The sequence below is a fragment of the Bos grunniens genome, chromosome 29 (assembly GCF_055505025.1).
Source record: "Bos grunniens cultivar Pamir isolate PY7600 chromosome 29, Bosgru_T2T1.0, whole genome shotgun sequence".
NCBI lineage: Eukaryota > Metazoa > Chordata > Mammalia > Artiodactyla > Bovidae > Bos > Bos grunniens.
The window spans coordinates 21,648,569-21,672,791 of record NC_141193.1 but is presented as its reverse complement, the minus strand read 5'-3'; the positions used below and the strand labels follow the sequence as shown (position 1 = coordinate 21,672,791).

The window sequence follows — 24,223 nt, the reverse complement described above, 5'->3', positions numbered from 1 at the left end:
AAATCCCAAGGCTGATCTCCTTCAGAATGGACTGGTTGGATCTCGTTGCAGTCCAAGGGACTCTCAAGAGTCTTCTCCAATACCACAATTCAAAAGCATCAATTCTTCGGTGCTCAGCCTTCTTCACAGTCCAACTCTCACATCCATACATGACCACAGGAAAAACTATAGCCTTGACTAGATGAAACTTTGTTGGCAAAGTAATGTCTCTGCTTTTGAGTATGCTATCTAGGTTGGTCATAACTTTCCTTCCAAGGAGTAAGCGTCTTTTAATTTCATAGCTGCAGTCACCATCTGCAGTGATTTTGGAGCCCATAAAAATAAAGTCTGACACTGTTTCCACTGTTTCCCCATCTATTTCCCATAAAGTGATGGGACCAGATGCCATGATCTTCATTTTCTGAATGTTGAGCTTTAAGCACACTTTTTCACTCTCCTCTTTCACTTTCATCAAGAGGCTTTTGAGTTCCTCTTCACTTTCTGCCATAAGGCTGGTGTCATCTGCATATCTGAAGTGATTGATATTTCTCCCGGCAATCTTGATTCCAGCTTGTGTTTCTTCCAGTCCAGCGTTTCTCATGATGTACTCTGCATATAAGTTAAATAAACAGGGTGACAATATACAGCCTTGACAAACTCCTTTTCCTATTTGGAACCAGTCTGTTGTTCCATGTCCAGTTCTAACTGTTGCTTCCTGACCTGCATACAAATTTCTCAAGAGGCAGATCAGGTGGTCTGGTATTCCCATCTCTTTCAGAATTTTCCACAGTTTATTGTGATCCACACAGTCAAAGGCTTTGGCACAGTCAATAAAGCAGAAATAGATGATTTTCTGGAACTCTCTTGCTTTTTCCATGATCCAGAGGATGTTGGCAATTTGATCTCTGGTTCCTCTGCCTTTTCTAAAACCAGCTTGAGCATCAGGAAGTTCACAGTTCGCATATTGTTGAAGCCTGGCTTGGAGAATTTTGAGAATTACTTTACTAGCGTGTGAGATGAGTGCAATTGTGCAGTAGTTTGAGCATTCTTTGGCATTGCCTTTCTTTGGGATTGGAATGAAAACTGACCTTTTCCAGTCCTGTGGCCACTGCTGAGTTTTCCAAATTTGCTGGCATATTGAGTGCAGCACTTTCACAGCATCATCTTTCAGGATTTGGAATAGTTCAACTGGAATTCCATCACCTCCACTAGCTTTGTTTGTAGTGATGCTTTCTAAGGCCCACTTGACTTCACATTCCAGGATGTCTGGCTCTAGGTGAGTGATCACACCATCGTGATTATCTGGGTCGTGAAGATCTTTTTTGTATAGTTCTTCTGTGTATTCTTGCCATCTCTTCTTAATATCTTCTGCTTCTGTTAAATCCATACCATTTCCGTCCTTTATTGAGCTCATCTTTGCATGAAATGTTCCTTTGGTATCTCTGATTTTCTTGAAGAGATCCCTAGTCTTTCCCATTCTGTTGTTTTCCTCTATTTCTTTGCATTGATCACTGAAAAAGGCTTTCTTATCTCTTCTTGCTATTCTTTGGAACTCTGCATTCAGATGTTTATATCTTTCCTTTTCTCCTTTGCTTTTTGCTTCTCTTCTTTTCACAGCTATTTGTAAGCCCTCCCCAGACAGCCGTTTTGCTTTTTTGCATTTCTTTTCTATGGGAATGGTCTTGATCCCTGTCTCCTGTACAATGTCACGAACCTCATTCCATAGTTCATCAGGCATTCTATCTATCAGATCTAGGCCCTTAAATCTATTTCTCACTTCCACTGTATAATCATAAAGGATTTGATTTAGGTCATACCTGAATGGTCTAGTGGTTTTCCCTACTTTCTTCAATGAGCTTGCTTTGTAGTAGACTTGATACAGGGTGATTGCCCAGCTGGGGGTTCACACAGAGGCTAGTTATGTGATTACCCTCTGTCTTGGAGAACCATTCTCCATCCTTTAACCTATTGTCCAAATACATGCAGGGTCATACTGGCTCCAGGGTCCTAGGGTGGTGAGCATCCATCAAGCTGGACCAGCGTAGAGTCCATTCCCAGGATCCTTCACACCAACCTCATCCAGGAGAGAGAAGCCTTGTTTTCTTTCTGGTTAGGAAGCCTGAATGACAAAAACCGAGGAGCTGCCAGGGGGCCTGAGTGAATGAAACCAATACACAGAACGGGAGAAATAAGGAACTCTTCCTTCCTTCCTTTTTAAAAAAGCATAGGGCATTTTGGCCATGGTAGAGATTTCATTTATTTATTTTGGTCGGAATACACGGTATGTGGGATATTAGTTCCCCGACCAGGGTCGAACCTGTGCCCCTTGCAGTGGAAGTACAAAGTCTTGACCACTGGACCACCAGCGAAGTCCCCACTTCCTTTCTTCTTCACCAAAGGTCTGGATCACTTCTAAGGTCCCCCAGCCTCTTACATTCTATGACTCTGGGAGGGGAACTTTGGAGGGGACACCAGAACTTCTCCCGGGCTTCCTTTCTGCTCCATCGAAGTCTCCTTCTTCTGACCCCCCGCCCCCACCACCGCCAGCTGGGAGCCCCTGAAGCCTTGGCAAACCCTCTTCTCCTCTGTCCTTGTCTTTTGGGTCTTCCCATTGCAGAGTCTCCAGGGTCTGCTCATGGGAATGGGATCTGTAACACAAGAATAGACTCCTTTGAGGGGCATCATTTGAAAACTGCCATCAGTTACTTATATGTCAGTGCAGTTTTCAGGTCTTTTCATAAGAGCAAGTATAAGGCAGGAAGATCAAGAGAACCCTGGGCACATTCGATCAGTCAGCAAGCTTTTACTAAGCACTGCCAGAGCTCCAGACATTGGGGAGAGAAAGTTTCAAGCTCCTGGTCCCCACATTGTGGGCTCCTTTAACCACTGGCTCCCTGGTAGCTTCTCCGTCTCCACTCCTGCTGTCTCTTGAGGCAACTGGATCATCCATACGAGCACTCCCTCTCATATCCTTTAACCTCTTGCCTCCAGAACTCCTACCACCTCTGTTCCTTCTTCCCTACCTGCATAAGATGAGGGCAAGAGTACCTACTTCGTAGGGTTCTCAGGATCAGATGATCTAGTGTGTATGGATGTGCTTTGTGAACACTGAAGCACCCCGGTTGCTAATACCCAGGAAGAGAGGAACTGCAGGAGGGGTGGGGGCAGAGGGTAATTGGGAGGGCAGAGAAGGGTAGGCCCAGAGGACCCCACACTGGTGGAACTGGGCTGGCAGGGAGAGGTGAAGAGCTTTGGAATGCAGAAAGCATTCAACAGTCAGCTCAGGGGTCAGCACCCGCCTCCAACCCCAACATTATTTATCTCCCTGAAAAGGGTAGCCTCAAGAGGCTTCTAGGACCTGTCTTCAGCAGCGGCTGCGGAGGCCTGGCAGCCTCTCCTGTGGGACATCTGTCTGTCTGTCTGTCTGTGCATCCATCTCGCAAACCCCTGAGGAGCAGGCAGGAGGCTCGGCCAAGCTCCCCCTCCCCGCCCGCCCTCCAGGGCCTATTTCTCAGACTTCCTGAGATTGATGATCGATGGAGACGGACAAGGAGATGCGAGCACCTGGGAGCACTGTTGGGGCTGGGGTGTCTGCATCTGGACTTTTCACTCTCCACCCCACCACCACCACCACCGCAGAGGGCCACCATGGGGCAGTGGGGCCAGACAGCTCCGGGATGCGGGGCTCCCCAGAGGCAGGGCTGGGATATCAAAGCTGGAAGCGCGGGCCCTGTCCACTGGCTTTGTGAGCCCGCTCCCATCGCGGCAGGAACGCCTGGCTGTACAAACTGCATTCGTGCCGCACTCCCAACCTGCATTCCTGATTGGTCACGGCCTGGCCCCAGCTGCATTCCTGGGCTAGAGGAGGCAGAGGGGCCTGGCCTCTTTGTTCTTCCCAAATCAGGGCTCAGAACCATGACAGGCTGATCACATTACCCCGCTGAGGTCAGCCTGGCAGGAATGACCCCTCCTTCTCCTCCCCCACCTTATCAAGACAGAACTGGCTGCCCCACACCACCTAGCTCCCTTACCTGGGTCCTTATAACAGGCTCCAGGGGGTCTTGGCTGAGGAAGGAAAACCTCCCAAACCACAGCTCTGCAGCCTCCTTCCAAGGTCAGATGCTGGGAGTGCTGCCCAGATGCTCATTACAGGGCTTGTCCGATTCTGGGCCATCTCTGAGGGCTGCAGCTGCTCTGGGTGGGTCTCGCTGTCCTCGTTGTTGCTGGACCCTTCAGAACCCACATGTACCTGGTAACATTTAAGATCTGTGCTCTGCATCAGAACGAGCCCAGCTTTCAGAATTACTGTAGTTTAGATGCTATTCTGTTACAAGCCCCATTTGAACCACTGCCCACTTTACCTGAGTAAATTCTTACCATCTCCCTTCTCATTCTACTAAGCCTGGTTGCAAAAATGCAAGCTTTGACATCTGGCCTGGTTGATTTGATATCCTGGCTCTGCCACTGACTTGGTGTGTGACTTTGTGTGACTTCGTGACTTTGACTTTGGTGATGACTTACTTAACCTCTCTGGGCCTCAGTTTCCTCATTTGCAAAACTAGAAGATTTAACTGAAGATTTAAAGAGATGTTGTGTGATACGTTTCTGGCACATTGTGGACACATGACAAATGTGACTTTTCCTGCTGTTTTCCATCTCCCTGGAAGGAGTGACCTCAAGCCGAGTCTTCACGAGGTAGCTAATACCCTTTCCTCCTTTCTCTGAATTCCTGAAGCCTCAAGGGTGAGGGCCAAGCTCTCTGGAGACGGGCTAGACACAAATTATCCTGCGTTGTGCTGAACAGTTTTCTGTGTCAGTCTTCGTCTCCCCAGAGAGCTTGCTGGCATTCCAGGGAAGACCTTTTACTTTGTTATTCCTTTAACAAATATGTGCTGGAAAAGAGCTGCACTGGGCCCACCGGGACTGAGCAGTGGGGAAGCCAGTCGAGTTTCCTGCTCTCACGACGAAGCTCCAATCCATCCCATGAGGAGTTGCAATATGTTTTCCCCGGATGCAGTTGCTGCTGTGATGGGAAAGGACAGCCACCATGAGAACATAACGGGGAGTTCGGGGGCTTTGGGAAGCCTCCTCTGAGGAAATGACATTTAAGCTCAGATCTGAAACCTGGCAGGGATAAGGGGGAGGAATACAGTCCTGGCTGAGAACGGAAGCGCAGCTGTGAGATGGTGGCGGACTTCGCAGCCCCATAAGGAAGCTGCATTGTGTTCTAAGTGAAATAAGAAGCCATGGTGAGGCTTTGAGCAGAGGAATAGCATAATCCCATGTCACTGGGTACAGAAAAGAAAAGACGTGGGGTGGAGGGTGGTGGCCAGAATGGAAAATGGTGGGATTTCTCAGGCTGCTTGAACAGCTGTCCAGGTTGGGGGTGCAATATCTTTTTTTTTCCCCCTCCTTTTTTTTTCATTGTTTTTTCTTTTTAAAAAAATTTATTTATTTTTGGCCATGCTGGGTCTTCATTGCTGCTCGGGCTCTCTCTAGTTGCGGTATGTGGGCTTCTCCTGTTTGAGAGCACGGGCTCTCTGGCACATGGGCTCAGTAGTTGGAACTCACAGGCTCTAGAGTTCAAACTCAGTAGTTGGGGCACGCAGGCTTAGTTGCCCCCAGGCAAGTGGAATCCATCAAACTCATTTTCCCTGCATTGGCTGACAGATTCTTTTTTTTTTATTCCCCAGAGGGGGTGCACCATTCCTGGAAGTATTGCAATACCAGGTTGATGTGTGGAGTGTCTGGAGCAAGCTTCTACTCCAAATCCCTGCTCCAGTTCAGTTCAGTTCAGTTCAGTTCAGCTGCTCAGTCATTTTCCGACTTTGTGCAACCCCATGGACTGCAGGATGCCAGGCTTCCCTGTCCATCATCAACTCCTGGAGCCTGCTCCAAAAATCCATTTAATATATTGTCCTCGGATAGAGGATGTATCAGATATTAAAATGATAAGAACAGATGCTACACTTGATCTTAGCCAAAAGGCTGAGAAGCTATGGAAGACAGATTCTTAACCACTGGACCATGAGGAAAGTCCTTTCTTTTCTCTTTTCTGGCATCCAGTCCAATCACTTTATGGCAAATAGAAGGGGGAAAAGTGGAAGTAGTGACAGATTTTATTTTCTTGGGTTCCAAAGTTACTGCAATGGTGACTGCAACCCTGAAATTAAAAGACACTTGCTCCTTGGAGGGAAAGCTATGACAAATCTAGACAATGTACTAAGAAGCAGAGACATCACTTTGATGACAAAGGTCTGTATAGTCAAAGCTATAGTTTTTCCAGTAGTCATGTATGGATGTGAGAGTTGGTCCATAAAGAAGGCTGAGCACCAAAGAAGTGATGCTTTCGAATTGTGGTTCTGGAGAAGACTCTTGAGAGTTTGTTGGACTGCAAGGAGATCAAACCAGTCAATCCTAAAGGAAATCAACCCTGAGTATTCATTGGAAGGACTGTTCCTGAAGTTGAAGCTATAATACTTTGGCCACCTGGTGGGAAGAGCTGGCTCAATGAAAAAGGCCCTAATGCTGGGAAAGATTGAAGGCAAAGGGAGAAGGGAATGGTAGAGGATGAGACGGTTATATAGAATCACAGAGTCAATGAACATGAATTTGAACAAACTGCAGGAGAGAGTGGAGGACAGAAGAGTCTGGCATGCTACAGTTGACGGGGTTACAAAAAGTCAGACACAACTTAGCAACTGAACAACACCAACAGGGAAATGGTAGCTTTATTGCTTTGCCAGGCAAAGGGAAACACACTGGGCTTCTGCCTGTAAAAACTATGTGTTCCCTGACATCTTTTTTAATCTTCATAGTTACCCTACTTTTACAAATGAAGAAACTGAGGCCCAGAGACGCTAAGTAAGTCATCCGAAGTCACACTGTAAGTCAGTGCAGAACCACCCTGAGGCAGTATTGTGGCCTGTGTCCCCCCAGACGCATATGTTGAAGCCCTACCTGCTCCCAACGTGAAGGTATTTGGAGGTGGGCCTTTGGGAGGTGATTAAAGTTGGATGAGGTCATGAGGCCGGGGTTTCCCATTTTGGGATCAGTGCCCTTATAAGAAGATATAGGAAAGCTCTCTCTCTCCATGTGCGTGCACTGAAAAAAGCCCATGTGGGGACATAGTGAGGAGGTGGCCATCGACAAGCCAGGAGGAAAGTCCTTGCCAGGGACCAAATTGACCAGCACCTTTATCTTGGACTTCCAGCATCCAGAATGGTGAGAAATAAGCTTCTACTGATTAACCATCCGGTCTATGGTATTTGATTATGGCAGCCCAAGCTAACACCAGAAGTAGGCTGGATATTGTCCTTTGTCCCTCCAAATCCATGTACTCCCAGATCACCCAGCCCTGGACCTTGAGGCCTGACTTGAAGGCCTGGGTCGGTGGCTCTTGTGCCCTCCAGCTTCCAGGTGGGTGCTGCCAATGGGAGGCCCTGGCCTGGGGAGAGTGTCAGCTCCCTCCCTGATCAGCCACCATGGGCTGGCTGAGGCTGTGATCTCTTCTAAAGGCCACAGAGCCTGCCAGGCAGCCCCTTCTATCACAGCAGGTCTTGCAGGGGTCTGGTCACTGCCTCTTTCCCTTGTCTCTTTAGAGTTCGGGTGGGTGAGGTCTTGAGATGTTGTCATTCATGTCCCTTAATCCTGCCAATAGTTATTTTTTTTTTTACCATATACATCTATTTATTCTTACGCAAATTCTCTTCCCATTTAAGTAATTATAGACTAGTGAGCAGCGTTCCCTGTGCTATGTAGTAGGTCCTTTTTGATTATCTATTTTAAATAGAGCAGTGTGTACATGTCCGTCCCAAACTCCCAGCCTACCCCTCTCCCTGAGCACCCCCTCTGGTAGCCGTAAGTTCCTTCTCTAAGTCTGTGAGTCTGTTTCTGTTCTGGAAATAAGTTCATTTGTATTTTTTTTTTTTTTTGAGTCTGCATAGAGGCAATGCATTATCTGCCAATAGATTTTTCAGTAGTCCCTTCTGAAACTCTCAGTTACGCAGTTGCAATGAGCCATCTGTTCCTGCTGGGATCCTGACGTGTGAAAGGTCAGGAAAGCTTCCCAGAGGGGGGACATTTAAGTTGGGTTTCTGAAGGATGAACAGGAGTTAGCCTTATGACAGAAAATACATGATTTCTGTTAGACGTGTCTATAAACACTAAAACAGCTCACCAAAACTCCAAAACTGCCTCCCGGGACACTTGAAGCCTGGGAATGACCAGGTGGGAAATCACTGGCCTGGAGCCCCACAGGGCTGCACAGACCCCAGTTCAGGGAACGTGGGGAGAGAAAAGCTGGGGGCTGCGTCCAGTGGCGGTTGGTTTTCAGTCGCTCAGTTGCGTCCGACTCTTCACGACCCCCTGGACTGCAGCAAGCCGGGCTTCCCTTTCACCATTTCCTGGAGTTTGCTCAAACTCATGTCCACTGAGTCGATGCCATCCAACCATCTCATCTCACCCAGCGGGGTAGAGACCCTGTCACCCCACTTTGTGACTCTCCTGGGATGCCTGTGCTCTCAGAGAGTTGATGGGATGCTGGTGGAAATTATGCCTTGGGAAGGGACAGCCCGTGCATCCCCCACCCCCTCCTGTGGTCCATTAGGCTGAGGGGGACAGCTGCTTAAAAGATCAGGGTTCAGGACAAACAGGCCTACTTCCTTCTGCCTGCAATCCTTGGCCTTGGGACACCTGCCCAAGGTCCACTCTATCCCAACCCTCTGGCCCGGCTGTGGGTCTGTCGTGCTCCTCCCTCCCTCCAGTCCCTCTCCTGCTCCCTGTCACCTCCGATTAGACAACGCCTGTTTGTGTTCTTCAGAATCAGGCCTTCCCACCAGCTTGATCCTGCACCTGCCCAAGCCTACCCCTCCACCAGCTTCCATCTTCAATGTCCCGCTGACCTCACCCTGTGTGTCTTTGTGACCTCGAACCCACCACTTACTCCAGCCCCTGGGTTCTGCCAGCTCCCTTCCTCTACCTCCTGACCCCCATCCCTCTGGTAGTTAGCCGTCTCCCCTGCCTTGAAGGGGACCACTGACTCCAGACCATCAGCTGCCATCTTCATCCTCGAAAGTGAAGGTAGCTCAGTTGTGTCTGACTCTTTGTGACCCCATGGACTGTCCATGGAATTCTCCAGGCCAGAATACTGGAGTGGGTAGCCTTTCCCTTCTCCAGGGGATCTTGCCAACCCAGGGATGGAACCCAGGTCTTCCACATGGCAGGTGGATTCTTTACCAACTGATCCTCCAATGAAGAGTCTAAAACCACCCCATATTATTATTCAATAATAACATAGCCACTGTTTTATTTTTCTGATGCTGGCATTGTGTGATGAGCCAGGCTTCAAAATCACCCCATCAGGCAGGTGTGGTCACGGCAGTAACTGAGAATCTGGGTAACTTTTCAGGCTGAGAAGCAGAAGAGGGAAGACTTAAATCCAGAGTTCTGTCTTAAAGTCCCGGCTCTTGCTGCTCGACACACCGCCTTGCTGTGTCTCTCCAGCGCTGCAGTTCTCTGTGGATGGGGTCCGTACTGGGCAGTGACCATGTATCCCACACCCTGTCTGGCAGTTCTGGGCACACATCATGCCCACTGTCGAGTAGCTGCAAAGACTATTTAATACTTGAAGCAGATCATGCTAGCCCTCTGCTCAGAAACTTCCACAGTCTTCCCTTCCCACCCAGGACACAAACCACGGTCATTTTGATGGCCTTCAAGGCTCATTCAGTCCTAAAGGATATCAACCCTGAATATTTATTGGAAGGACTGATGCTGAAGCTGCAGCTCCAATACTTTGGCCACCTGATGGGAAGAGCTGGCTCACTGGAAAAGACCCTGATGCTGGGAAAGATGGAGGTGGGGAGGAGAAGGGGTATACAGAGGATGAGATGGTTGGATGGCATCCTCGACTCAATGGACATAAGTTGGAGCAAACTCCAGGAGATAGTGGAGGGCAGAAAAGTCTGGGGTGCTGCAGCTCAAGGGGTCACAAAGAGTCAGACACAACTGAGAAGCTGACCAACAGCAAGGAGCTGATAGCATCCTGCTGCTAACAACCAGCAAGGAAACCAGATTCTGCATCTTACAACCACAAGGAACTGAACTCAGAAACTCAGAGGAGGAGGAGCGGGTACATCCCAGAGCTTCTGGAAAGGAATGCAGCCTGACCAACATCTTGATTGCAGTCTGTGAGACTCTAGGTAGAGGACCCCCATGAGTCACACGGGCTGAGTTCCGACCCACAGAACTTGGAGCTAAAGAATTTGTACTGTTTAAGCTGCTACCTGTGTTGCATGGCAATGGAAAAATAATACAATAAATATGTCCCAAATATTTCATGGGATGTACTTATACTAAACAATTATTATTGTTGACCTGTAAATCAATTTTAACTGGGTCTTCTGTAATTTTGTTCACTAAGCCCCAAAGCCCAGGTAGGTCACAAGGACAGATTATTTACAGCTGGGCTAAGGAGCCACTCAAGATTCCCCAGCAGGCACAGAGCTCCACAGTCTGGAAGTAGTCTGCACACCCCTTGCCACCAGGGCAAAAAGAGAGGTTTCTAGCTCTGCTTAGAGTCTGAACCTCTGACTCATCCTCAGAAATCTGGGGGCCTGGGAACATAATGAGGGGGAAAAAAATCACACCTTTATTTTCACAGTTCTCTAACTGAAACATGACATTGCTTTCAGTTAAGACTATCCATGGACTTCCCTGGCGGTGAATAAGAACCCGCCTGCCAATGCAGGGGACATGGGTTCGATCCTGAGTCTGGGAAGATTCCACATGCCTCGGGACAGCCAAGCAAGGGATGCTATCAGCTCCTTGCTGTTGTTCAGCTTCTCAGTTGTGTCTGACTCTTTGTGACCCCATGAGCTGCAGCACCCCAGACTTCTCTGCCCTCCACTATCTCCTGCGCTCCAGGGCCTGTGCCCTGCAACCAGTGAAGCTGTGCGGTGGGAAGCCCGCGCACTGCAGTGAGGGCAGCCCCCGCTCACCATGACCAGAGAAAGCCACGCAGCAGTGAAAACCCAGCACAACCACCAGTCACACTGAAATATGGTGCTCAAAACATGGAGACGTGTGACATAGTATTACATGTGCTTTTTATGAACACATTAAATAATAAGATCTAATACCTATCCTAATTTCAAAATGGCGATAGATGCAAAAATATTTCATGATATCAGAGAAAACTGCTGTGTGATTTCTCCTGATGGTAAAGTTGTGGATACCAATAACATGGATATTCTTTTTTTCAGTTAATTAATCAATTAACTTTGAAAAAAAATTAATCAACTAAAATAATATTAATTAACTAATTGAAAAGAGTTAATTGGTTTATCTAAGAGAATTACCTAAAAGAATTACTAAGAAGAAAATTAACCAACTAATTAAAAGAATATTCATTAGTTTAAAAGAAGAGTAATTAATTACCTAAAAATATTAATTAATTAACTAAAAAAAGAATGTCTGCGTTATCAAAACCCACAGCTTTGCCACCAATAGAAATCACACAGCAGTTTTCTCTGATATCATGAAATACTTTTGCATCCATCACCATTTTGAGACTACGATAGTTATTAGATCTTGCTATTTAATGTGTTCATAAAAAGCACATATAATACTATATCCCCTTTCTTCATGTCTTGACAACTATATTTCAGTGTAATTGGTTTCCTTTGTGAATCTATTCCATTTTTTATAAAAAACATTTTTCTGAGAAAGGCCTCTCAAGCTTTAACGGACTGTGCCCAGGGCAAAAAAAAAAAAAGTCAGACCTTGGTAGAAGCACTTTTTTATAACACAAAAGATGTCAGAATATCAGAAAGCCTGGGTTCAAATCCTGGCTCTAATGCTTGATCGTTATGGCAATGAGGACCTTTACTTAACCTTTCTGAGCTTCAGTTTCCTCACCTGTAACACTGAATTATTGGGAGAATTTAAGAAATAATATACACAAGCCACATCGCTCAGGCCAGCCCTCAGGAGATGAATGCTAGTCATTCAGCATTAGTCACTCAGTCGTGTCTGACTCTTTGTGACCCCATGGACTGTAGCCCACCAGGCTCCTCTGTCTGTGGGATTCTCCAGGCAAGAACACTGGAGTGGGTTGCCATTTTCTTCTCTGTGCTGCTGCTGCTGCTGCTGCTAAGTCGCTGCAGTCGTGTCCGACTCTGTGCTAGTCATTACTATTAACAATAATTACGGCCAATAACTAATCCTAGCTTCTCTGGGGGCTCCCCAGGTGGCGCTAGTGGTAAAGAGCCCCCTGCAGGTGCAGGAGATGTAAAAAGATGTGGGTTTGATCCCCATGTCAGGATTATCCCCTGGAGGAGGAAGTGGTAACCCACTCCAGTATTCTTGCCTGGAGAATCCCACGGACAGAGGAGCCTGGCAGGTTACGGTCCATGAGGTCACACAGACTCAGACAAAACTGAAGCAGCTTAGCATGCATGCACAGCTTCATTTGTTTCTCTTTTCCTCATGTCTCTGCAGAGCTGCCCCTGGGCTCCAGCAGGGACTGTGGCTTCCTGAGGCCTCTGAAGGCTTTGCCCTATGTGGTTGCAGCCCCGTCCTGGGTCCCGCAAACCCCATCCCTGGCCCAGCCTGCAGGTCCCCACTGCTATCTACCCACGACTCCAGCAAATAGGACAAAAATGCACATCCACCCTGTGGTGATGACATAGTGCCATTTGCTATTGAGAAACAAGTGGCCTGCTGTGCTCCGTGCGGAGGGAGGGGGACAGACTCCCACCGCAGCCCAAAGCCACATTGCTGAGGTGGCACAGGCTGACCCATCCGGAAGGTGCCAGGGCTTCTCGGCCTGGATGTCTCCTTCCACCCCGAGGTCCCCGACCACGCCCTGTCCTCTGCACCCACGCCACAGCCCTTCCTGTGCTGGGGCACCGGACCCGCCCTGGGCGTGGGCAGGACAGCAGCCAGGCGTGAGTCACTGGGAGGGGACAGCTGGGTCCTGAGCTGTGGTCTCTGTGGGGAAGACCTAGAGGAGGGGTGCAAGCTCCTGCCTCCCACCCAAATCCCTGTGGCCCCATGTGGGGTGAGCTGGAGCCCCGCCCCAGGCCTGGAGCCCCAGGCAGCTGTCTCGGCCCTTACTGCCCTTCTCCTGTGTGCCCTGCGCTGCTCCCAACCACCTGTTCTCCCGAAGCACCAGCACCCAGCCTCCTCATCACAAGCCCCTCCTCTGTCCCCAGCATCACTCGTCCAGCAGGAAAACAGAGGGCTGCTCACTCACTCACTCCAGATAACAGGGCCGTGTGAGGACCAAAGGCCACTGCCCTGGACTTTGGGTGGAGCTGGAGACACAGACTGGAAAGAGGGACCATCCCTGAGGCCATGTGGCCCGGCGTGTCTCTCCCCGGCCTGGCCGGAAAGAGGGACCATCCCTGAGGCCACGTGGCCCGGCGTGTCTCTCCCCGGCCTGGCCCTCCCAGGCCTGGCCAGTCGCCTGCCTGAAGCCCTTGCTTTCTGTCCCACGCTCAGGCCGCTCCGTCCCCATCCTTGGTTTCCCACCCTGGCTCCTGCTGCCTGGATCAGGTGTCCACCCCACCACACGCTGGGTCCCCGATCCTTTTGGATGCGTTTGTTAGACACTGTGGCTTGGGGACCTCAGCCGCCTGTCTTAGCAAGGCTTGCATGGCCCCCTGGGAAGAGGGGTGGATTTGAATGCTTGCGGCTTGGTTTCCAGCACACTGCCAGGGACTCCCCCAGACAAACTACTTCCATTTATAACTGCCTCCTTGGGCACCAGGTGGGAGCCAGCCATCCCAGCCCTCACCCCTGATCTCCAGGCTCAGAACCCTGCTCTCTCCTTTCAGCTGTCAGCACTGGCCCCACCCACTCGAGTCCAGACAGGTTCTGGGCTAATCCTAACAAAACCAAGAAGCATACTAGTCTTAGGGGAAGGGTGTGGAACCATCTCCCCTTCCGGGGAAGCAAGAGCTCTGTCAGCCACCTCCCATGGGCTCTTAGACACTGTTCTTTCTAAAGAACATCTTGTGTGTGCGTGCTAAGTCGCTTGGTCGTGTCTGAGTCTTTGTGACCCCATGGACTCTTCTGCCCGTGGGATTCTCCAGGCAAGACTACTGGAGTGGGTTACCATGTACTTCTCCAGGGCATTTTCCCAACCCGGGGATCGAACCCATGTCTCTTACATCTCTTGCGTTGGCAGTCTGGTTCTTTACCAGTGGTGCCGCTAGGGAACATCTTAGTTACTCCTTAGCTGCTGTTGTTCAGTCGCTGAGTGGTGTCCAACTTTTTGCGACCCCATGGACTGCAGCACACCAGGCCTCCCTGAATCTGCAAAATCGGTATGTTTTCCATTTCACAGATGAGCACATTGAGGTTTAGCGAATTCTCAAGCTTGTCCAAGGCTGAGTGGGGGAGCTCGATGTCCAGCCGTGTCTGCTTGCTTCTCTACACTGGACACGCCTCAGCCTGCCCACCCACTGTTGCCCCCGAGCCTTGGCTAACTTGGTCTTGTCTCAGTTTCCCATTTGGCCTTTCAGTGCCTCCCTGGAAACAGAGCCTCTCCTGAATCCTGTCCAGTCTGACTGAAGCTCTGACATACCACCTAATTCTGGACAGGCCCTCTCTCTGGGACCTGTCCCTGTCCCCTGGCCCCGGGACCCTCTCAGAGCCCAGGGGGCCCCTGTAGTCTATTGGCTGACTCCCAGAGCCTCTTCTGACTGTCTTCCTGCTGGTCTGTTTCATCCACAGGATTGAACCTCTTTGAAAGGCACTGGCCCAAGAGAAGGCTGATGTGCTATATTCTCCTGGATGCTGGCCGTGTGACAGCAGACTACTGCCCTCGGGGCCCTGCCCAGTGGCTGCCTGGCCAGCCTCTTCCTTTTCATCCTGGGGCCCATCAATCTAGGGGGCTGAGCCTGTGGGAGCCGTGATGGTGGCAGTTCCTGATTCAGCCACCAGGTTCTGAGTCTGACGCCACTTCTCCTCTCTCCTCCAAGCAGTCCCATGGGAAGTGCCAATCCTGCCTGAATATCTGGGTCAGTAGAGTGCCCAGGCCTACCTTGTTCAGGGGGTGGGCACCAGACCTGATCAGAAACAACCAAGGATGAATGAAGACGAATTGGGGAGGTTGTCTGGAAAGGCCTTTCCGGAGGGTGTGGCTGCAGACACTTGGTAGAGAGCAGCTGGCAAGAGCTGCCAGGCCTCCTAGGCAGGGAGGGAAGGAAGACCCAAGGGCAGAAGTGGGTGGGGGAGCCAGGAGACACCCTCACCTCCCGTGGAGCTGCCTGTTTATATTCCGTCTGCTCACATGGCCTTTTCCAGATGGCTGGCCCAGCTCCCTCCCAGGCTGTGGTTGTCAACACCCTCCCTGTTGCCCCATGTCCCCGCGGAGCGACACTGCTGTCCATGATGGCTCTGCCACACCCACAGCCCTAGGGGAAGGACTGGGAGCCCCGAGGGCCCCGGGAAGCCAGCCTACCTGGATACCTTACAGCCCTTCCTTCTGGGGGACTCCTTAGCTTCTCTTTGCTTCTCTTGCATGGCTTTTAGCTCTCTTTCCCTGGCTCTATCACTCTACACCTATCTCTTCTCCAAAAGTCCAGGAAAGGAGAGCTCTGGGAAGCAGAGCTTCCACACACAGGGAATGTCAGGATCAGAAGCTCAAATCCTAGGACTTTCCCCGGTGGTTCAGGGGTTAAGACTCCATGCTTCTGGACTCCTTCTTCTCTGTCGGTGGGAATGTAAGCTGATACAGCCACTGTGGAAAACAGTGTGGAGAATCCTTTAAAAACTAAAAGCAGAGTTACTGTACGACACTGCGATTCCACTCTTGGGCATATATCCAGAGAAAAACATTGTCTGAAAGGGTATATACACAATACACCTCGGTGTTCATTGCAGCACTGTTTACAGTAGCCAAGACATGCAAGCAACCTAAATGTCCATCGACAGAGAATAAAGAAGATGTAGTGTACACACACACACACACACACACACAACGGAATATTACTCAGTCATTAAAAAGAATGAAATAATGTCAGCTGCAACAACATGGATGGATCTAGAGATTGTCATACTGAGTCAATTAAGTCAGACTGTGAAGTGTCATATGATGTCAGTTACATGCAGAATCTAAAAAGAAATGATACAGATGAACTTATTTACAAAACAGAAAGAGACTCAGACTTAAAGAACACAGTTATGGTTGCTGGGGTAAAGGATGAAAGGAAGGGATAGTGAGGGAGTTTGGGATTGACATGGACACACTGCTATATTTTGAATGGATAACCCACAAGGACCTACTGTAGAGCCCAGGGAACTCTGCTCAATGTCATGTGGCAGCCTGGATGGGAGAGGAATCTGGGGGAGAATGGATACATGTATATGTATGGCTGAGTCCCTTCTGTCCACCTGAAATTATTGCAACATTGTTCTGAGGCCGTACTCCAATACAAAAATAAGAAGTTAAAAAAAAAAGAAAGAAAAAGACTTTGTGCTTGCAATGCAGGGAACACCAGTTCAGCCCCTGGTCAGGGAACTAAAACCCTGCATGCTACATAACGTGGCCAAAACATAAAAGTTTTTAAAAAAGAGGAAAAAAAAAAAAAGAGCTGCTTCATTATTTTTTTAATTTAAACCTATGTTTAAAAGAAAAAGCCCACATCCTTCTAACCAGTGTCTCCCAGAACCTAAGCCCCTCCTTCCCAGGGGCCTTCAGCAGGCAGGGAGCCAGTCTGTCAAAGAGCCCAGAGCCTGGCTGAGCCCTTCCCTAGCTCAAGGCCAAGCTCCTGCAGTTCCCGTGCTTCATCCCTTCTGGGATGTCCTTAGCCGTGGATGCCAGGAGGAGTTGAGGGAGGGCTGTCTCCACCTACAGCAGTCAGGGAAGCACAAGCTGTTATTTCCTGGGAGAAGAAAAATAGAAAGACCCAGAGACAGGCTGAGGAAAGACAGAGACAAAAATGACAGAGAGACCCGAGCTGGGGGAGACAGAGAGACAGAAAAGCAGCACGAGGCCCAAATTGACACCACATGGCCGCTCTGCCGACCCCGGGGCCCGGCAAGCGAGGTTTCATGCCGAGTCAGTTACCATGGTGACAAACATGCAGGAAATATCCAAGATAACTAGAATAGTGGCAATAACATGTGTTTTGGATAAAACCTCCTCCTCACCCCACTCCCTCCAAGATATTCATTGCATTTCTTGAGATAAACTTGGCTTTCGCACAATCACCTTTCCTGAGAGGCCTGGGGTGGGGAGGCAAAGGTCACTGGGTGAAGGGAACGGCTGCCTTAGGGAACCGGATGGATGGGAACTGACTTCTGCTCTGGAAAAAAGGATACGTTCTGTGCCTCTCACCTCGCTTCTGCCTCTCAGGTCTAGATTTGGGTTGGGTTGTCTTGCTCCAGAACAGAAAGGCTCAGAAGAGTCTAAATTACCGTTCGAGGTCACGTAGTGAGTCTAAGGGTCAAGGTCACGTAGTGAATCTGAATGTGGGAGTAGGTACTGGGGGTTCTTTACAAGTCCCGAAGCATCCAACAGAAATCAGTTTCCATGCTGAGGCCACAGCAAAAATGAAGGACATGAGGCAGCGCTAGAGTCAAGCACCCCGGGAGTGCTGGCACCTTCACTGGGGTGACTCCTGCCCTCACTTCTGAAAGAGAGGCAAGAATATCAAGGGGAAGAAGTGGAGAAGCAGGGACTTCTCTGGTGGCCCATTGATTGAGAATCTGCCTTCCAACTCAGGGGATACCGGGGCACTAAGATCCCATATGCTCTGGAGCAGCTAAGTCCAAGCACCACCACAAGAGAAGCCTGCCTGCCACAACTAGAGAAAGCCCACATGCCACAACGAAGACCCAGCCAAAAAATTAAAAAAGTGGAGAAGCAGAGAAGGAGCATAGGATCTTTGGGGCAGGTGACCCAGAGAGAGAAAAGGACAAGCTTTGGCCTGGCAGACACCCAGGAAAGAGAGCAGGAAGTCCTCCCAGGGATCTTCGAGGGCTGAGGCCATCACCAAAGGCCCAGCTGGAGGGCAGTCAGCCCCTTCATCCCACGGACGATCAGGAGGGTGCTGATCCCGCCCCCATCTCTGGGCGGCCAGCAGAAAGGATCCAGGGAAAGAACCCGAGATTTCAAGTCAGGCCCTGCCTTTGCCTGATGCTTGCTCAGTCCCAGGCGGGCCACAGCTGCCCTGAGCGTTCTGGCCTCTGATGGGTGGAGCAGAATATCAGTTATCTTGCAGGGGCAGGGTCAGCAGGAACAGGGGCTGTGGGAGCACTTGGCCCAGAGAAAGCCCTGTGTCCAAGTTGTTCATCGTCATGACTCAGGGGAGAGGAGTGGACGGGCTGGGGGAGAAAAAGTTCCTGTGAGGAGACTTTCTGGTTTCTCTAATGACACTACACCCAGATTTTCCGATCTAAACAACCAGCTTCGGTTGTGATTGCCCATCCTGAAAAGTCTCAGGAAAATGATCCCTGATAGAAATGGGTTTGGGAATGGTCCACCTGGACACAAGGGACCTTGTTTGGGTTAAAGCATTCCCCTTGGGAATACCAGAGCCACACTGTGCCTGGAGGGGGAGGGGGAGGGGCAGACACCAAGGGAATTCTACCTTCTGACCCTTGTCAGTGACCTGAGTCATGCCAGCCCCTCCCGCATTGAGGTCTGCACTGAGTCAGGCCTGGAAGTGGCCCTTAAATGACCCTCCAGGCTCAAATGAGGTGCATGGCACCGGCTCCCTTGGGAATATAGAGATCTCTCAAACCAAGACCAGATTTTCTTCCTTTTGGCTCTTGGGAGCCCACTTACATCCCAGATTCAACTCCTGGCTTTGGTTCCATGCCGGAAGGGAAGTGGAGACAGAGACAAGTAGGAGAAAGCAAGAAATAGCTCGACCCTTGGGACCTCACTCTGGACTTCCCTGATGGCTCAGATGGTAATCTGCCTGCAGTACCGGAGACCTGGTTTCAATCACTGGGTTGGGAAGATCCCCTGGAGAAGGGAATGGCAACCCACTCCAGTATTCTTGCCTGGAGAATTCCATGGACAGAGGAACCTGGCAGGCTACAGTCCACGGAGTCACAAGAGCCAGACACGAATGAGCGGCTCAATAACACTTTCCGTTTTCTTGAGACCTCGCTCACCAGTGACAGCCAAACAAGAGGAGGGATTGTCTTCTGGGAAAGACTCTCGTTTCCCAGATCTGAGACTAAGGGTCCTAGAAGCAGGGCCTGGCAGCCCCTCCCAGGTGACCCGTCAGTTGAACAAGCGGGAGAAAGGCAGGCCAAGGGTGGCCTGGACCCCCACCCAGCCTCTAGTTCCAGGAGGGGCTGGCAGGAGGTCTGCGGGGCGGTGGGGGGCACCTCCCCCACTGGCTGCCTTCTCAGTATCTGGTTTCACTCTCTCCTCAGCTTTTTCCACACTGATTCTCTTTGGCCTGGGGGTGATTTTTCCAGCTCTTCATCTGTTTCTATGTGGTACCAGCAAGAGTGGCAGCCTCACTGGCAGAGGGCTGACTCTGTGTGTGAGTTTGTGTGTGTGCTGGGGGCAGAGGTGGGTGGTGGGGTGATGGGTAGGAGGAAGGAGAAGGAATTACTAGCCCCGGGCTTCCCTGGTGGCTCAGTGGTAGTGAATACACCTGCCAATGCAGGAGACCTGGGTTCGATCCTTGGTCGGGGAAGATCTCATATGCTGCAGAGCAACTAAGCCCATGCACCGCAACTCCTGGGCCCACTCTCGAGAGCCTGGGAGCTGCAACTGCTGAAGCCCCTGCGCCCTGAGCCTGTGCTGCACAACAGGAGAAGCCACCGCAATGAGAAGTCTACCCCCGCAACTAGAGAAAGCCCGAGCCCTAATGAAGACCCAGCACAGCCCCAAATAAATAAATATAATTAGTAGCCCAGCCTGGCAGTCCTGGCCTCCTCTTTAAACACTGAGGAAAGCCCACAGGCTATTGGGATCTAGAGAAACCTGGAGCCTGGAGAGGGCAATGTACCCACCTGCCCTCTTTTCTTCATAATTCCTTTGGGTTTTTGAGACGAATTGGGGTAAGCCATAGATTGCACAAGAGCCTTAACCTGAAAAGGAAGAACTTGGTCTCCCTTTCTTACCCGACAGGCTCAGCTGGGATCACAGCCCCGACACCTGTGAGCAGAGCACCGAGACACAAAGCCTGCCTGGAACACCCTGGGGTATGGCGTCCATGGCCCCAGGCAGGGGTGGAGGGCAGGCACTCACTCCTCTCTGTTTGCCAAGGAGGTTTCTCCCTGGGGGATTAGCAGGGCCTTCCTGCCACCCCTCCTTGCTGGTGTAGGAGCCAGAATACCAGCCCTGGCTGCCAGCCAGCCTGTGTTTGGGGGGCCGTGCTCCCTTAGAGACTTGAGCAGATGCACTGCTGGGCCTTGGGGCAGTGCAGAGGGAGGGAGATGCCTCTGGGGAGTCCTTGGGGCCACCCAGCTGGGAAGAACCAACTCTGAACTCCAGCCAACTCGGGCTTCTGGGGGAACAGGCCTGCCTGGCCTGTAGCCGGTGGCAGACAGGGTCTTGGGAGGGTCTCTTGTTGGTTTGTCCCCTTTCTTTCTCTCTCTCCTGAAGTCAGAGAACCTGTGGCCAATATATAACCTGGAAGATGGATAGATAGGGGGCGAGGGGGCTGTGGGCCTCAGCCTCACACAGACGCGTTGCCTGGTCCAGAGGCTGGTCTAAGCTCGGGGTGGGGGTGCGGGGGTGTTCTTGGGCGAGGAGGGAGTGGGGTGAGACCAGAGCAGAGGCTTGGTGCTCACAGGCCCCAGGGGATGGGAAGCAGCTGGTGTGTGTCTCCAAGTCCTGGAAGAAATGACACAGGGCTGCAAGGAGACTCTGAAATCACTCATTCTACAGACGAGGAACCAGGTGAGGCCCAGGGTGGTGAAGTGACCTGCCCAAGGTCCGTGGAGCCTAGCTTAGAATCAGTTATCCTGTCATTACACTCCCTCCCCTCCCACTTCTCCTCCACCTTTTCTCAGGACCCTGCCACCAGGAGACCCCCAGCACGAAGGGAAGATCTGAGCGTGTGCTCAGTTGTGTCCAACTCTTTGCAACCCCATGGACTGTAGTCCATCAGGCTTCACTGTCTGAGATTCTACAGGCAAGAATACTGGAGTGGGTTGCCATTTCCTCCTCCAGGGGATCTTTACGATCCAGGGATTGAACCTTTGTTGGCAGGCAGATTCTTTACCACTGTGCCACTTGGGAAGCCCTGATGGAAGATGGGGGATTAGCAATTTTATCCTGCTTGGGCGGAGGATCCCGACAAACTGGTAAGAAAGGCACACCTGAGCCAGTGGGCCTGAAGGGGGCGCTCTCAAACAAGCAGCACCCAGGCCTGGGCCCTTTCATAGTACCCCCAGGACCAGCTCCAGTTGTTCAGAGCCTGCACTTGTCTCTCGCCTTGTCCTTCCCTGCACTCTGCTAAGTAAACAAACACGGCACTCAGGCAGCTCTCTGCTGGCAAACACCCCTGACTTAGCAACAGCTCCTAGAATAAATAAACACGCTGCACGCTTACGCACGCCTGTGCTCCCTGCCGTCCGCAGAGGCCCCATGGGGCCCCGGCCCTGACAAGCTACCTTCAGCCTTGTGGCTGACACTGCCACCTTCCCCCAGGATGCTGGAACATCAGGGGCCCCGGTGCTTGGAGACCCAGCCCCCAAGCTCCATAGAGGCTGGCTCTGGCAGCCCCAGCCCCAGCCTCTTCTAAGAATCGCGTGAGGTCAGCCCTGAGGGTGGCCGGAATATAAGGGCACCTTCAGGATGATCTAGAAACTCTTTCAACTAATGGGAGCCCTGGGAAAAAAGACAGCTTCTCCAAGATCTTAAGAATGGGGCTTCCCTGGCAGTCCAGTGGTTAAGATGCTGAGTTTCTAATGCAGGGAGTGAGGGTTTGAACCCTGGTCTGGGAACTAAGATTCCACATACTGTGTAGCCAAAAAAAAAAAAAAAAAAAGCTAAATAAATAAAAATAAACTGCAAAGCACAGAAAAAGTACATAGTAACTGTGTGTGTGTGTATAAATATAAATATATATATATATATATATATATATATATATATGAATGGGTCTTCAGGAGGCAAGATCAGAACTCTCTCTACTTCCCCCAAAAGACCCCTTCCCCTGCCAATCTTCTGGATCATTTTCACTTGAGGTGGCCCTCTGTAGTCAGGACAGTTTAAAGCAGACAATCACCATCCAGACAGCCGAATCTCAACAGACGACCGTTAGATAGTAACGTCTCTGCCTTGTTCTGGAATGATGTCCTCCTGGGTGACCCAGAAGAAGAGTCCTCATCGTGTTTATAGTGGCCGTACACTGGGGCAACCCAGGGGTTACCCTATCTTCTCAGGAAGGGTGGCATCCTGCAACAACCAGCACACAGCTGAGCACCAGGCACCTCACCATCAGTGAGTCGGTTGGGAAGGCTCGTTACCTAGAGCTTGAATTCCAGCTAGGCAACAGCAGAGGCGAAGTCATCTTAGGCCAACGGGACTCAAGAGGAACACCAGGAATTTGTGTTTAATGCACAAGAAAATCAGGGGACTTCCCTGGCAGTTCAGTGGTTGGGACTTCTCCCAGGGCAGGGGGTGTGGGTTCCATCCCTGGTCAGGGAGCTAGGATCCCACATGCCTCTCCGCCAAAAAACTAAAACATAGAACAGAAGCAATATTGTAACAAATTCAGAAAAGACTTTTAAACTGATCCACATTAAAAAAAAAAATCTTAAAAAAATATCCACTTAAGAAAATCAAACCCCTTGAAGGGTTCAGGGGAGTGGGTGCTATTAAGCCTGTGTGGAAGCCCAGAGCCCAAGTCAGGGCAAGGGACAGTGGACAGAGCCCAGGGCCATAAGCGCTAACACCAGGCAGATCTGGTTTCAGGTCCTGGCCTTTCTGTTATTAGCTTCAGGACAGTGTGCAAGTTACCAGACTCCTGTCTCTAAAATCCTCATCTTTAGGTGGTTGTTTTAAAGATGAATCGATTGCCTTATGTGAGGTCTCCAGCATCCCTTCTGCTGCGGGGTGCAGAAGAACTAATAATTCATACTAACTAATTAGCATGTTTATACTAATTCAATCCTAACTCTATTCCCCCTTATTGTATGGAAAAAAAAAAATGAACCAAATTGGAACAAGATGAAATGTGGGAAAGTGCATTATAGAAAAATGACCCACAAAATGAGGCATTAGCTTTTAAAACAGTTTCCCTGTTGAGATCAATCAGTGTGTTCCTGAAGTGTGTTCCTGAAGTCCAAGTTTTCTTCATGAGTGACTGCATATTGTTAATATAATTTCTGTAGTCAGATACTAGTGATCATTAAGGGCAATCAAAGCTGGATTTAAAGTATTAATCCTGTTGTCAGGAGCACGTTCCTTGTACGTTCACTGTAGCTTTGCCGAAATGACAAGCAAACAGCAGCAGAGGGAGAAAAAGCACAGAGTGGGCCCGTGGCTGAGTCAGGTGTGAACTCTCCAGTTGCGGGTATGGGGGACCACCGGCTGGAGACCTCTGTCCTGGCGTTTCCCCGATCAGCACTCATAGGCCTTTCCAAGGTCTCATCCTCTGTCTCCACCTGCTCTCTGGTCCCTGAGCTTCTGTCAGTGTGAGGAAACAACGAGGTCTTAACTCAGGACGAGGAGACTCAGAGCAAAGCAAGGAGGCCCTGGGCTAGGTGGCAGGCGTGCTAAGACTGCTGTGTCGATGCAGGAAGTGTTCACATCAGAGCTGGGGGTGTGGCCCGGCCTGGGGTGCACACCAGGTCAGAAGGCCCAACACAGACCTACTGGCTAGACAAGCCTGGGAAGTAAGCATCCTTGACTGCTGATGGCTTTACATCTGCAGGTGTCAGGAAGCAGAACTCATTATTTTTTTGTCTGTTTGTTTTTTTATTTATTATTTTTAATGACAAAAGTCAAATTGAGGTATAATTGACATATAACAAGACATTAGTCTATTTTTATTTTTTGAATATAGAAAAAAACATTTTATTTGTGAAACTCTAACATCTAGCTCTTGGGAAAAACAAAACTGATATATATATAATAGACTTAAGAGTAAAAAGAAAAAATCAGAATAAAACACCCCGAACAGAAGTGAGAACAGGAATTACAAATTGTGTGTATTTTCACTTTTCTTTTACATTGAGCAGAACTCTTTTTTTAAAAAAAAGTTTACATAATTTTTGAAGATTATTTTCCATTTACATTATTACAAAATAT

At 49.9% G+C, this 24,223-nt stretch overlaps 1 long non-coding RNA gene and 1 other non-coding gene across 2 annotated transcripts; both read right to left on the bottom strand.

Annotated features, from left to right (window-relative positions):
* Positions 1-2,211: 2,211 nt before the first annotated feature.
* Positions 2,212-8,855, bottom strand: LOC147342242 (uncharacterized). The gene is made up of 2 exons (XR_015157792.1): positions 4,011-8,855; positions 2,212-2,627 (listed from the first exon to the last, which is right to left on the bottom strand). It is a non-coding gene; the product is annotated as an uncharacterized LOC147342242 (long non-coding RNA).
* On the bottom strand, positions 5,785-5,979 carry LOC147342243 (U2 spliceosomal RNA). The gene has a single exon (XR_015158191.1). It is a non-coding gene; the product is annotated as a U2 spliceosomal RNA (small nuclear RNA).
* Positions 8,856-24,223: the final 15,368 nt, after the last annotated feature.